This window comes from Tachyglossus aculeatus, chromosome 1 (genome assembly GCF_015852505.1).
Source record: "Tachyglossus aculeatus isolate mTacAcu1 chromosome 1, mTacAcu1.pri, whole genome shotgun sequence".
Taxonomy (NCBI): domain Eukaryota; kingdom Metazoa; phylum Chordata; class Mammalia; order Monotremata; family Tachyglossidae; genus Tachyglossus; species Tachyglossus aculeatus.
The window spans coordinates 67,410,953-67,426,865 of NC_052066.1; the positions used below are offsets into that span (position 1 = coordinate 67,410,953).

The window sequence follows — 15,913 nt, forward strand, 5'->3', positions numbered from 1 at the left end:
CACATACACACACACACCCAGAACCTAGAAACATAGTTCATACTGCCCAAAAACACACACACACACACCCCTACGCATCCCAGAACCTAGACACATCATTCATACTGCCCATACACACACACACATCAGAACCTAGACATACCATTCATACTTCCCCAACACACACACACACACACACACACACACACACACACACAACCTAGACACATCATTTGTACTGCCCCGAAACACATCCACACATCCACACATCCACACACTGGAACCTAGATACATCTTTCATACTGTCCCTTCACACACACATGCACACACACACCCCACAATCCAGACACACCATTCATACTGCCCCAACACACACACACATGAGAACCTAGACCCACCATTCACACTGCCCCAACACACACACACACCCATACGCATCCCAGAACCTAGACACATCATTCATACTGCCCATACACACACATCAGACCCTAGACATACCATTCATACTTCCCCAACACACACACACACATACACACACACCCCAGAACCTAGACACATCATTCGTACTGCCCCGAAACACATCCACACATCCACACACTGGAACCTAGATACATCTTTCATACTGTCCCTTCACACACACACGCACACACACACCCCACAATCCAGACACACCATTCATACTGCCCCAACACACACACACACAAGAACCTAGACCCACCATTCATACTGCCCCAACACACACACACACACCCATACGCATCCCAGAACCTAGACACATCATTCATACTGCCCATACACACACACACACCAGAACCTAGACATACCATTCATATTTCCCCAACACACACACACACAAACACACCAGAACCTAGACACATCATTCGTACTGCCCCGAAACACATCCACACATCCACACACAGGAACCTAGATACATCTTTCATAGGGAAGCAGCATGGCTCAGTGGAAAGAGCCCGGGCTTTGGAGTCAGGGGTCATGGGTTCGAGTGCCGGTTCTGCCATTTGTCAGCTGTGTGACGTTGGGTAAGTCACTTCACTTCTCTGGGCCTCCATTCCCCCATCTGTAAAATGGGGATGAAGACTGTGAGCCCCCTGTGGGACAACTTGATATCCTTGTAACCTCCCCAGCGCTTAGAATAGTGCTTTGCACATAGTAAGCGCTTAATAAAATGCCATTATTATTATTATAATACTGTCCCTTCACACACACATGCACACACACACACCCCACAATCCAGACACATCATTCATACTGCCCCACCACACACACACAGGAGAACCTAGACACACCATTCATACTGCCCCACCACACACATACACACACACACCCAGAACCTAGAAACACCATTCAAACAGCCCCAACACATGCACAAAAACACACACACATGCGCACCCACGTGCGCGCGCGCGCGCACACACACACACACACACACACACACACACACACTGGAACCAAGATACACCATTCATACTGCAGTGTGGCTCAATGGAAAGAGCACAGGCTTGGGAGTCAGAGGTCATGGGTTCAAATCCCGGCTCTGCCAATTGTCAGCTGTGTGACTTTGGGCAAGTCACTTGACTTCTCTGTGCCTCAGTTACCTCATCTGTAAAATAGGGATTAAGACTGTGAGCCACACGTGGGACAACCTGATTACCTTGTCCTCCCCAGCGCTTAGAACAGTGCTGTGCACATAGTAAGCGCTTAACAAATACCATCATTATTATTATTATTATTATTACATACACACTAACACACACACCTGAACTTAGACACATCATTCATATGGCCCCACCATACACCCACACAAACACATATGCACACACACACACACACACATACACACACACTATCCAGGCCCTCCCCCACAATCCTGCCCAGCCCAGAGCCCTGGGGCTGGACAAGCCTGCCGACCTCCCCAGGGTGGGTGGGGTCAAGGACTCCAAAAGGGCTGCCTGTTACTCTGCTCAGCTTGGCTTTTTTAAATAATAATAATAATAATAATAATAATAATAATAATAATAATAATGTTGGTATTTCTTAAGTGCTTACTATGTGCCAAGCACTGTTCTTAGCACTGGGGTAGACACAGGGTAATCAGGTTTTCCCACATGGGGCTCACAGTTTTAATCCCCATTTTCCAGCTGAGGTAACTGAGGCCCAGAGAAGTGAAGTGACTTGCCCAAAGTCACCCAGCAGATAAGCGGCAGAGCTGGGATTAGAACCCATGACCTCTGACTCTCAATCAATCAATCGTATTTATTGAGTGCTTCCTGTGTGCAGAGCACTGTGCTAAGCGCTTGGGAAGTACAAGTTGGCAACATATAGAGACAGTCCCCACCCAACAGTGGGCTCACAGTCTAGAAGGGGGAGACAGAGAACAAAACCAAACATACTAACAAAATAAAATCAATTGCAAAATAAAATAAATAGACAAAATAAAAGCCCGGGCTCTTTCCACTGAGCCACACTGCTTCAGTAATGGTAATTGTTAAGTGCTTACTCTGTACCAGGCACTGTACTCTGCTGTTGTTTCTCTGCTTGCACTTAACACTTAGCAGTCTTTTAGACTGTGAGCCCACTGTTGGGTAGGGACTGTCTCTATAGGTTGCCAACTTGTACTTCCCAAGCGCTTAGTACAGTGCTCTGCACACAGTAAGCACTCAATAAATACGATTGATTGATTGATTGATTGCTTGAGCCTGAGCAGCCCTGGGTTCTCACTCTCCCTGCCACCCCCTGCCCCTCTCAGCCCAAAGTGAGACATTTGGCAGTCCTAATTCATTCATTCAATCATATTTATTGAGCGCTTACTGTGTGCAGAGCACTGTACTAAGCTCTTGGGAAGGACAAGTCGGCAACATACAGAGACAGTTCCTACCCAACAACGGGCTCAGGGTCTAGAAGGGGGAGACAGACAACAAAACAAAACATGTGAACAGGTGTCAAGTCATCAGAATAAATAGAATTAAAGCTAAATGCACATCCTTTCTTCCACCTAACTTTCCCATCACTTGCGACCCGACCAACCTCTTCCCCGTCTCCGAAGTCTGCAGGCTTGGTGCTATTCTTGATTCTTTCCTCCGCTTCAGGCCCTGTTTTTAGTCTATCACCAAACCGTGTGGATGATATATCTACAAACTAAATCTACAAATCTATCTATTAGTCTATCACCAAATCTACAGACTTTCTGGGAAACGGCCTGGCCTAGTGGATAAAGCCCGGGCCTGGGCGTCAGAATAATAATAATAATGATAATAATAATAATAATAATAATAATAATGGCATTTGTTAAGCGCTTACTATGTGCAAAGCACTGTTCTAAGCACTGTGGGGGGCGGTAATCCCAGCTCCGCCACGTGTCTGCTGTGTGACCTTGGGCAAGTCACTTCACTTCTCTGGGCCTCAGTTACGTCACCTGTAAAATCATCATCAATCGTATTTATTGAGCGCTTACTGTATGCAGAGCACTGTACTAAGCGCTTGGGAAGTACAAGTTGGCAACATATAGAGACAGTCCCTGCCCAACAGCAGGCTCACAGTCTAAAAGAACCCAGCACTGAAATGGGGATTGAGACAGTGAGCTCCAAGTGGGACATGGACTATGTCCAACCTGATTCCTCCCAAGCGCTTAGTCCAGTGCTCTGCACACAGTAAGCGCTCAATACATACGACTGAATGAATAGACGAAGGGGAAGCAGTGTGGCCTGATGGAAAGAGCTCGGGCCTGGGTGTCAGAGGATCTGGGTTCTAATAATAATTGCGGTATTTGTTAAGCACTTCCTGTGTGCCAGGCACTGTACTAATCGCCGGGGTGGATACAAGTAAATCAGGTTGGACACAGTCCCTGTCCTACGTGGGGTTCACAGTCTCAATCTCCATTTTACAGATGAGGTAACTGAGGCCCAGAGAAATGAAGTGACTTTCCCAAAGTCACTCAGCAGACAAGCGGTGGAGCCAGGATTAGAACCCATTCATTCATTCGTTCATTCAATCGTATTTATTGAGCACTTACTGCGTGTAGAGCGCTGTCTTTTAGACTGTGAGCCCACTGTTGGGTAGGGACTGTCTCTATATGTTGCCAACTTGTCCTTCCCAAGTGCTTAGTACAGTGCTCTGCACACAGTAAGCGCTCAATAAATACGATTGATTGATTGATTGATTGTTCTAAGCTCTTGGGAAAGTACAATACAGCAATAGAGAGACAATCCCTGCCCACAGGGAGCTCATAGCCTAGAGGGTGTTTCTAGGTGGTTCTTGTTTTTTTATTACCACAGTACCTTGTCGGGCTGGTTAGCTCAGTTGGTTAGAGTGTGGTGCTAATAACGCCAAGGTTGTGGGTTCGACCCCCATGCGGGTCACTCCTCTTAGAGAAGCAGCATGGCTCAGTGGAAAGAGCCCGGGCTTTGGAGTCAGAGGACATGGGTTCAAATCCTGGCTCTGCCAGTTGTCAGCTCTGTGACTTTGGGCAAGTCAGTTAACTTCTCTGGGCCTCAGTTACCTCACCTGTAAAATGGGGCTTGACTGTGAGCCCCCTGTGGGACAACCTGATCACTTTGTAGCCTCCCCAGCACTTAGAACAGTGTGTTGCACATAGTAAGCGCTTAATACATGCCATTATTATTATTATTATTATTATTACCTTACATTATTTAGGTATTTACTCCTCATAACAAAAGAGATGATGGTATTTGTTAAGTGGTTACTATGATTCAAGCACTGTGCTAAGCATTGGGGTAGCTACAAGGTAATCAGGTTGGACACAGTCCCTGTCCGCCTTGGGGCGCACAGTCTTAAAACTCATTTTTCTGATGAAGTAACTGAGGTACAGAGAAATAAAGTGACTTGCCCAAGGTCACACAGCAGACAAGTGGTGGAACCAGGATTAGAACCCAGGTCCTTCCCTATCCACTAGGCCATGCTGCTTTCCTACCCTAGAAGTATCTAGGTAACTGGTATATATCTAGGTATATATATATATATATATATGTATATGTATATATATATATATATATATATATATATCTAGGTATATCTGGTTTATATCTAGGTATCTAGAGAAGCAGCGTGGCTCAGTGGAAAGAGCCCGGGCTTTGGAGTCAGGGGTCATGGGTTCAAATCCCGGCTCCACCAATTGTCAGCTGTGTGACTTTGGGCAAGTCACTTCACTTCTCTGGACCTCAGTTCCCTCATCTGTAAAATAGGGATTAAGTCTGTGAGCCCCCCGTGGGACAACCTGATCTCCTTGTAACCTCCCCAGTGCTTAGAACAGCACTTTGCACATAGTAAGTGCTTAATAAATGCCATTATTATTATTATTAAGTATCTATCCTAGAGCTTAGTACAGTGATTTTCTTATGGTATTTGTTAAGTGCTTACTACGTGCCAGGCACTGTACAAACACTGGGGTAGGTACAAGCTGGAGTATATGCAAAATAACCAGGTTGTTTTGAGAAGCTGCATGGCTCAGTGGAAAGAGCCCGGGCTTTGGAATCAGAGTTCATGGGTTCAAATCCTGACTCTGCCAGTTGTCAGCTGTGTGACTTTGGGCAAGTCACTTCACTTCTCTTTGCCTCAGTTCCCTCATCTGTAAAATGGGAATTAAGACTGTGAGTCCCCCTTGGGACAACCTGATCACCTTGTAACCTCCATTGTGCTTATAACAGTGCTTTGCATATAGTAAACGCTTCATAAATGCCATCATTATTAGGTCGGACCAAGTCCCTGTCATTCATTCATTCAATTATATTTATTGAGCGCTTACTGTGTGCAGAGCACTGTACTAAGCGCTTAGTACAACTGTCCAACATGGGGCTCACATTTTTAATCTCCATTTTACAGATGAGGAAACAGAGAAGTGAAATGACTTGTGCATGGTCATACAGCAGACAAGCGACAGGGCCGGGATTAGAACCCAGGTCCTTCTGAATCCCAGGCCCGTGCTCAATCCACTAGGCCATGTTGCTTCTCTGCACATTCATTCATTCATTCAATCGTATTTATTGAGTGTTTACTGTGTGCAGAGCACTGGACTAAGCGCTTGGGAAGTACAAGTTGCACATAGTACGCACTTAACAAATACCACAGTTATTGACCCCGTTTCCATTCCAGCAGATCTTCATGGCTACACATGACCTTTTATTCGGGCTTCACCACATACCTGCTGTATGACCTTGGGCAAGTCACTTAACTTCTCTGTGCCTCAGTTCCCTCATCTGCAAAATGGGGATTCAAGCCCTGTTCTCCCTCCTACTTAGTCTGAGCCCCGTGTGAGACCTGGTTGTCTTGCATCTACTGCAGCACTTAGTACAGTGCTTGACACATAGTAGATGCAACCATAAAATGGGAATGAAGAGCCCTAGGTGGAACATCCCCATCCCCCCTGCCTTACCTCCTTCCCCTCCCCACAGCACCTGTATATATGTACATATGTTTGTACGTATTTATTACTCTATTTTACTTGTACATATTTATTCTATTAATTTTATTTTGTTAACATATTTTGTTTTGTTCTCTGTCTCCCCGTTCTAGACTGTGAGCCCATTGTTGGGGAGGGACCATCTCTATATGGATCATTCCCAAGTCTAGGCAGCATGGCCTAGTGGCTGGAGCACAAGCCTGGAAGTCAGAAGGTCATGGGTTCTAATCCTTGCTCTGCTGCTTGTCTGGTGTGTGACTTTGGCCAAGTCACTTCACTTCTCTATGCCTCAGTTCTGTCATCTGTAAAAGGGCGGATAATAATAATAATAATAATTCCCTGTGCCTCAGTTCCTTCATCTGTAGGATGGGGATTGGGACTGTGAGCCCTATGTGGGACAGGGACTGTGTCCAACCCGATTGTCTTGTACCTACTCCAGTGCTTAGAACAGTGCCTGGTACAAAGAAAGCACATAGCAAACACTATCGTTATTATTATTATCTCCAGCCCTGGCCACTCTGCTCTGCAGTCTCTGATTTTCTCCTGCCTTCAGAACACCTGTACTTGGATGTCCCCCTGACACCTCAAACTATACATGTCCAAAACAGAACTCATCATCCCACCCAAACCCTGTCCTCCCTCTGACCTTCTTATCACTGTAGACAACACCGCCACCCTCCCCAAATTGCAAGCCTGTAACCTTGGCATTACCCTCGACTTCGATCTGTTAACGATTTCAAGGACATCATTTGACTTGCCTCAACTCACATATTCAGTGTGTCACAAATCCTGTCAATCCTTCACAGCATCTCTAGAATCCACCCTTTTCTTTGTTCTCCGTCTCTTTCGTGGGCTCCTCCTCTGCCTTCCATTCTTTAACTGTGGGAGTCTCTCAAGGCTCAGTTCTGGGTCCCCTTCTATTCTCCATTTACACCCACTCCCTTGAAAACTCATTCACTCCCATTGGCTTCAACTACCACTTCTATGTGGTTTATTCCCAAATCTAAATCTCCAGCCCTGATCTCTCTCCCTCTCTGCAGTCTCGCATTTCCTCCTGCCTTCAAGACATCTCTACGTGGATGTCCCACTAACATTTCAAACATGTTCAAGACAGAACTCTAGACTGTGAGCCCGCTGTTGGGTAGGGACTGTCTCTATATGTTGCCAACTTGTAATTCCCAAGCGCTTAGTACAGTGCTCTGCACACAGTAAGCGCTCAATAAATACAATTGAATGAATGACCGTCTCTGTATGTTGCCAACTTGTTCTTCCCAAGCGCTTAGTACAGTGCTCTGCAAACAGTAAGCGCTCAATAAATACGATTGAATGAATGAATGAACAGACACTGTGTCTGACCTGATTATCTTGTAATAATAATAATAATAATGGCATTTATTAAGCGCTTACTATGTGCAATGCACTGTTCTAAGCGCTGGGGAGGTTACAAGGTGATCAGGTTGTCCCATGTGGGGCTCACAATATTAATCCCCATTTTACAGATGAGGGAACTGAGGCACAGAGAAGTGAAGTGACTTGCCCAAAGTCACACAGCTGACAAACGGCAGAGCTGGGATTTGAACCCATGACCTCTGACTCCAAAGCCCGGGCTCTTTCCACTGAGCCATGCTGCTTCTACCCCAGTGCTTAGCATAGTGCCTGGCACATCAATCAATCAATCAATTGCATTTATTGAGCGCTTACTGTGTGCAGAGCACTGTACTAAGCACTTGGGAAGTACAAGTTGGTAACATATAGAGACAGTCCCTACCCAACAGTGGGCTCACAATCTAAAAGGGGGAGACAGAGTAAGCACTTCACAAATACCAGTCAGTCAATTGGTCAAATGCTTAACAAATATCACTAATAATAATCCTCCCCTAAGGGACAGAGCTCCTAGTTCCTATCCTCTTTCCACTTTCCTGTGCCAAGGGTGTGACAAGCTTGATACTTGCTGCAGGTGACCTCCTCTTAGGTTCCAGAAGACCTCACTCTAAGTGAGGTGAAATGAGGGGAGACTCAGGGTCTCGTCACCGTCGGTAGCCCCCATCCCAACTCCCACCTCCCTGGAAGCTGTTCACTCATTCATTCATTCAATCGTATTTATTGAGCGCTTACTGTGTGCAGAGCACTGGACTAAGCGCTTGGGAAGTGCAACGTATAGAGACGGTCCCTACCCAACAGCGGGCTCACAATCTAGAAGGGGGATATAGACAACAAAACAAAACATACTAACAGAATAAAATTAATAGAATATGTAAATATGTACAAATAAAATAAATAGAGTAATAAATCTGTACAAACATATATACAGGTGCTGTGGGGAGGGGAAGGAGGTAGGGTTGGGGGGATGGGAAGGGGGAGAGGAAGGAGGGGGCTCAGTCTGGGAAGGCCTGTTGTGACAGACAGAAGGACAAGGACAGTCCCTGTGGACGCGTGCACATCGCTTCTCCTGTCAGCACCCTCCCTCCTCTGCCTCCCCTGGGCACCGTCTAAGCAGTTGCAACAACGAAAAACAGATGGAGGGAAAGCAGGAGAGGAAGTTTGCAATAGACATTTATGTGGCCAGGCACATCCCGTCTCCTTGTGCCCACCAAAAATGAGTACTTAAAGATCTGTCCAGAACCTACCCACTCTATTAACATGAGCCCACTGTTGGGTAGGGACCATCTCTATATGTTGCCAACTTGTACTTCCCAAGTGCTTAGTACAGTGCTCTGCACACAAGTAAGCACTCAATAAATATGATTGACTGATTCATTCATTCAATCATATTTTCTGAGCGCTTACTCTGTGCAAAACACTGATCTATGCACCTGGGAGAGTACAATATAATCAATCAATCAATCAATCATATTTATTGAGTGCTTACTGTGTGCAGAGCACTGGACTAAGTGCTTGGGAAGTACAAGTTGGCAACATATAGAGACAGTCCCTACCCAACAGTGGGCTCACAGTCTAAAAGATATAATATAGCAACATTAGCTTCAGTTGTGTTTGTTCTGATGACTTGACACCTGTCCACATGTTTTGTTTTGTTGTCTGTGTCCCCCTTCTAGACTGTGAGCCCGCTGTTAGGTAGGGACCGTCTCTATATGTTGCCAACTTGTACTTCCCAAGCGCTTAGTACAGTGCTCTGCACACAGTAAGCGCTCAATAAATACGATTGAATGAATGAATGAATGAATGCCCACAAGGAGCTCATAGTCTAGAGGGGGAACAAACATTAATATAAATAAATAAATACCAGATATATACAGATATATGCTGTGGGGATGGGAGGGAGAATGAATGAAAGGAGCAAGTAAGGGTGACGCAGAAGGGAGTGGGAGAAGAGGAGAGGTGTGCTTAATCAGGGAAGGCTTCTTGGAGGATATGTGTCTTCAATAAGGCTGCGAAGTGGGGGAGAGCAATTATCTGTCTGATAGGAGGAGGAAGGGCATTCCAGGCTACAGATATGATATGGACGAGAGGTCGGCGTCGAGATAGACAAGATCAAGGTACAGTGAGAGGTTAGCATTAGAGGAACGAAGTATGCTGGCTGGGTTTGTAGAAGGAGAGTGGTGAGGTGAGGTAGGAGAGGGCAAGATGACTGAGTGCTTTAAAGCCAATAGTGAGGAGTTTTTGTTTGATATGGAGGTGGATGGGCAACCACTGGAGTTTCTTGAGGAGTGGGGAAATGTTTCTGAAGGAAAATGATTCGGGTGGCAGAATGGAGTATGGACTGGATTGGGGAGAGTCAGGAGACAGGGACAAGGAGGCTGATACAATGATCAAGGCAGGATAGGATAAGTGGTGGTGTTAATATGGTAGCAGTTTGAATGGAGAGGAAGGGGTGGATTTTAGCAATGTTCTGAAGGTAGAACGGGCAGGATTTAGTGATGTCTTGAATATGTGGGTTCTGCTGAGGCGCTGGGCTTGAAGGCCTAGCTAATAATGTTGAGAGACACTGAAACTGTTACCTTACCAGAATTCATCACTTTTGCAAATCAGCTCTTTCCCTTCATCCCACTTATTCCCCTGCCTCCTAATCTTATAGTTTTAATACTAATTCAATGTCGTTCACCCAAAAAGTGCTAAGTTAATTGCCCTACCCCGAGCCTGAAATGAAGCGAGATGATCATTTTCTCTTGCCCTGTCTCTCTTAGTATAGTGCTTGGCACATAATAAGTGCTTAATAAATATTATTATTATTATTATTATTATCCTAGATGGCCATGGTCCTCACTATTCAACACACCAACTGGCCCCATATCTTTGAGAAAATGTAAATCCTTTATTAAAGTGAATGTTTGTTCTAAGTTGACAGGATGTCTACACCACTCTTCTCATGTTCGTATGTTTGAGGGCAAAGACTGTCTGCTGGTTTAACTTTATGCAGTGCCTCACTCCGTGGAGACCCTGGGGCCATCCCCAACTATGCTGGAGCTGGGGATGGGAATGGATAGAACTGGCGGTGGAGAACTGAGATGCTTCTCACCCCAGCACATCAATCGATCAATCAATCAATGGTATTTATTGAGTGCTGACTGTGAACACAGCCTCAGATTTTTACTGCACGGAAGAAGACAGGGGTAAACCACTTCTGTATCTTTACCAAGAAAACTCTATGGATACCTATACCAGAATGACTTCATGATCGAAGATGGACATCCTGAAGAGGGTGTGTCCATGGAGCCGCTATGGGTCGGAAATGACTCGATGACATTTGAAGAAGACTGTAGGCAGAGAGCACTGCGCTTTGCTCCTCTAACGCTAAACTTCTCATCTCATCTATCTCACCGCCGACCTCCTGTCCATGTCCTGCCCCTGGCCTGTAATGCCCTCGCTCTTCATATCCAACAGGCAATTACTCTCCCCTCCTTCCAAGCCTCATTGAAGCCACATTTTCTCCAAGAGGCCTTCCCTCTTCTCCTTTTCTTCCACTCCCTTCTGTGTCATCCTGACTTGCTCCCTTTATTCATCTCCCCCTTCCAAACCCAGAGCACGTATGTACATATCTGTAATTTTATTTATTTATATTAATGTCTGCCACTCCCTCTACACTGTCACCTCATTGTGGGCAGGGAATGTGTCTATTATATTATTGTATTGTACTCTCCCAAGAGCTTAGTACAGTGCTCTGTGCACAGTAAGCACTCAATAAATATGACTGACTGACTAGGTGCTTGGGAGAGCAGACTACAGCCCCGCCTTACCTCCTTCCCCTCCCCACACCACCTGTATATATGTATTTATTACTCTATTTATTTATTTATTTATTTGTACATATTTATTCTATTTATTTTATTTTGTTAATATGTTTTATCTTGTTGTCTGTCCCCCCTTCTAGACTGTGAGCCCACTGTTGGGTAGGGACCATCTCTATATGTTGCCAACTTGCACTTCCCAAGCGCTTAGTACAGTGCTCTGCACACAGTAAGCACTCAATAAATATGATTGAATGAATTTGATAGACAGGATCCCTGCACATGAGGAGCTTGCAGTCTAGAAGGGGAGACAGATATTTAAAGAAATTACAGAGAGAAGAAACAGTATAGTATAATAATAAGAAGAAGAAGAATTGCAGTATTTATTAAGTACTTACTATGTGCCAGGGACTGTACTGAGTGCTGGGGTGAACACAAGCAAATCAGGTTGGGCACAGTCCCTGTCCCACCTGGGGCTCACAGTCTTAATCCATTTTACAGTTGAGGTAATTGAGGCACAGAGAAGCCAAGTGATTTACCCAAGGTCATACAGGAGACAAGTGGCAGAGCTGGGTTTAGAACCCAGGTCCTTCTAACTCCCAAGCCCGTGCTCTATCCAATATGAATATAAATGCTGTGGGGCTGAATTGGGTATCAAAGTGCTGAAGGGGCCCACAGCCCTCAGAGTCAACGGTTAGCAGAGAGCAGATAAGGGAAATAAGGACTTAGTTGGGGAAGGCCTTAGTTAGGGAAGGATAAGTACTCCTTATCTTCCCTCCCAAACCCTGCCCTCTCCCTGACTTTCCCATTACTGTTGACGGCACTACCATCCTTCCTGTCTCAAAAGCCCGCAACCTTGGTGTCATCCTCGACTCCGCTCTCTCTCCTTCACCCCTCACATCCAATCCGTCACCAAAACCTGCCGATCTCACCTCCGCAACATCACCAAGATCCGCCCTTTCCTCTCCATCCAAACCGCTACCCTGCTCGTTCAACCTCTCATCCTATCCCGACTGGATTACTGCATCAGCCTCCTCTCTGATCTCCCATCCTCCTGTTTCTCCCCACTTCATTCTATACTTCACGCTGCTGCCCGGATCGTCTTTGTGCAGAAATGCTCTGGGCATGTTACTCCCCTCCTCAAAAATCTCCAGTGGCTGCCAATCAACTTACGTATCAGGCAAAAACTCCTCATTCTCGGCTTCAAGGCTGTCCATCCCCTCACCCCCTCCTACCTGACCTCCCTTCTTTCCTTCTACAGCCCAGCCCACATCCTCCGTTCCTGTGCCAATAACCTCCTCTCCGTGCCTCGTTCTCGCCTGTCCTGACATCGACCTCCGGCCCACATCCTCCCCCTGGCCTGGAATGCCCTCCCTCCGCACACCCGCCAAGCTAGCTCTCTTCCTCCCTTCAAAGCCCTACTGAGAGCTCACCTCCTCCAGGAGGCCTTCCCAGACTGAGCCCCCTCCTTCTTCTCCCCCTCTTCCCCCTCCCCCTCACCCGCCTTGCCTCCTTCCCCTCCCCACAGCACCTGTATGTATGTATATATGTTTGTACATATTTATTATTCTATTTACTTATTTATTTTACTTGTACATGTGTCTTCTATTTATTTTATTTTGTTAATATTTTTTGTTTTGTTGTCTGTCTCCCCCTTCTAGACTGTGAGCCCGCTGTTGGGTAGGGACCGTCTCTATATGTTGTTAACTTGTACTTCCCAAGCGCTTACTAGAGTGCTCTGCACACAGTAAGTGCTCAATAAATACGATTGAATGAATGAATGAATGAATGAAGGCCTCACTCACCTCACTGCAGACATTGGAGAAGATCGAAGTTGGAAACGTCTGTGCTTCTATTTTCATAACCAGGTCAACTCTAAGCAGGGGTCCGGCCTGTGCGGAAAGTCAATTTTGACTTTCAAACCAGAGTGAGGGCAGCGGGGCCAAGCCATTGACAGGTGCCCGGCCACTTCAATAGGACCAGGGTCTGCGTGTGGGACGGGGGATGGATAAGGCCTCTCAAAACACAGTGGCGGAGAGACCCAAGCTCACACAGCAGCCTGGAATGATCGAGGGAACCCTGCCGGGCTGGGCCTAACCAGACCATATCCTGATGGCCGAAAGAGCGGGAGGGCAGGAGAGCAGGCTGGTCCTCCCCAGGATGACCCCAGAGAGGAGCCTGCCCTCTGCCCAGAGCCATGCCAGCTCACTGCGGGAGCTGAAGGAACCATGGCTAGCCCACAGCTATGCCATGGCCTCTGTGGGGGCTGATAATAATAATAATAATGGCATTTATTAAGCGCTTACTATGTGCAAAGCACTGTTCTAAGCGCTGGGGAGGCTACAAGGTGATCAGGTTGTCCCCTTGCTCAGATTAAGTCTGCTCCTTGTTCCTGACCCTTAGCGGTGGTAGAGCCCAGGCCCTCTCCCTGCCACCCTCACCACCCTGGACCCATAAGAAAAGAAAAAAAAATAAATAAAAAGCATCCGCTTTCAAATCATTCAAGCCAGAACGGGCATACAGCTTCTTTTACCCATGTCCTTTCCACTTCCCTTTTTTTTTTAAATGGTATTTGTTAAGCACCAGGGTAGATATAAGGTTATAGGGTTGGACACAGCCCCTGTCCCACATAGGGCTTACATTCTTAATCCCTATTTTACAGATGAGGGAACTGAGGTACAGAGAAGAGAGGTAAGTTGCCCAAAGTCACACAGCAGACAAGTGGCGGAGCTGGGATTAGAACCCAAATCTTTCTGACTCCGAGGCCCATGCTCTTTCTACTAAGCCCCGCTGTTTCTCACCCGTTCCTGGTTCCAGCCCAAATCCTATCCATGCAGAGCAAGCAATGGGAATTGAACTAACCAACATGTTAGGGAAAATTTGCCCTTCCTGGTCTGACCCCCAGCACTTACGTATGTAACAATAATTTATTTTAATATCCATCTCCTGATGCGCATCTAGCTTTACTTCTATTTATTCTGATGACTTGACACCTGCCCACGTGTTCTGTTTTGTTCTCTGTCTCCCCCTTCTAGACCGTGAGCCCGTTGTTGGGTCGGGACCGTCTCACTATGTTGCCAACTTGTACTTCCCAAGTGCTTAGTACAGTGCTCTGCACACAGTAAGCGCTCAATAAATACGATTGAATGAATGAATGAATGAATCCACTGGGGTCTTAGATGGCTCCAGTCGTTTGCGTACTGAGATCACAACAACTAACTTGTATGGACTCTCCCAAGCATGATAACAATAATAATAATTATGGTACTCACTAGGCGCTTACTACGTATGAAGCATTGTTCTAAGCCCTGGGGTAGATATAACCTGTATATATGCATATATGTTTGTACATATTTATTACTCTATTTATTTATTTATTTTACTTGTACATATTTATTCTATTTATTTTATTTTCTTAATATGTTTTGTTTCGTTGTCTGTCTCCCTCTTCTAGACTGTGAGCCCGCTGTTGGGTAGGGACCATCTCTATATGTTGCCAACTTGTACTTCCCAAGCACTTAGTACACTGCTCTGCACACAATAAGCACTCAACAAATACGACTGAATGAATGAATGAATTTAGGTAATGCTCAAGGTATGTGCTCAGTAAATATGAGAAGCAGTGTGGCTCAGTGGAAAGAGCATGGGCTTTGGAGTCAGAGGTCATGGGTTCAAATCCTGACTCTGCCAATTGTCAGCTGTGTGACTTTGGGCAAGTCACTTCTTTGGGCCTCAGTTCCCTCATCTGTAAAATGGGGATTAAGACTGTGAGCCCCCCGTGGGACAACCTGATCACCTTGTAACCTCCCCAGCGCTTAGAACAGTGCTTTGCACATAGTAAGTGCTTACTAAATGCCATTATTATTAAATTCATTCATTCATTCAATTGTATTTATTGAGTGCTTACTGTGTGCAGAGCACTGTACTAAGTGCTTGGGAGGTACAAGTCGGCATATGATTAATTGATCTCATAGACACTTGACAACTCTTTGAGGGCTCAAGCTACTCCAGTTGATGTGAACCACATCGCAGCCTGAAAACCCAAAGTCCCAGCATTCGGACAGCCCCGGCTGCTGAGGGGGCCATGGCCCTCCATTCTCATGGCAGATGCTGACAGAAACTGAAGGTTGCCCATCCCATTCATTCCTGGATGTCTTGTCCAAGGCTCTCTCCCTCCTCCTCGCCGATCTCCCACTCCAACCCCATCGGCACAGTCTAAGAGCACGGGCTTGGGAGTCAGAGGACGTGGGTTCTGATCCCGCCTCCGCCGCCTGTCTGCTCTGCTCTGTGCTCTGCACAGAGTTAAGTGCTTAAC

The 15,913-nt window shown here is 46.1% G+C and overlaps 1 non-coding gene across 1 annotated transcript; it reads left to right on the forward strand.

Moving 5' to 3' along the window:
* Window positions 1-4,281: 4,281 nt before the first annotated feature.
* TRNAI-AAU lies at window positions 4,282-4,355 on the forward strand. The gene has a single exon. It is a non-coding gene; the product is annotated as a tRNA-Ile (tRNA).
* Window positions 4,356-15,913: the final 11,558 nt, after the last annotated feature.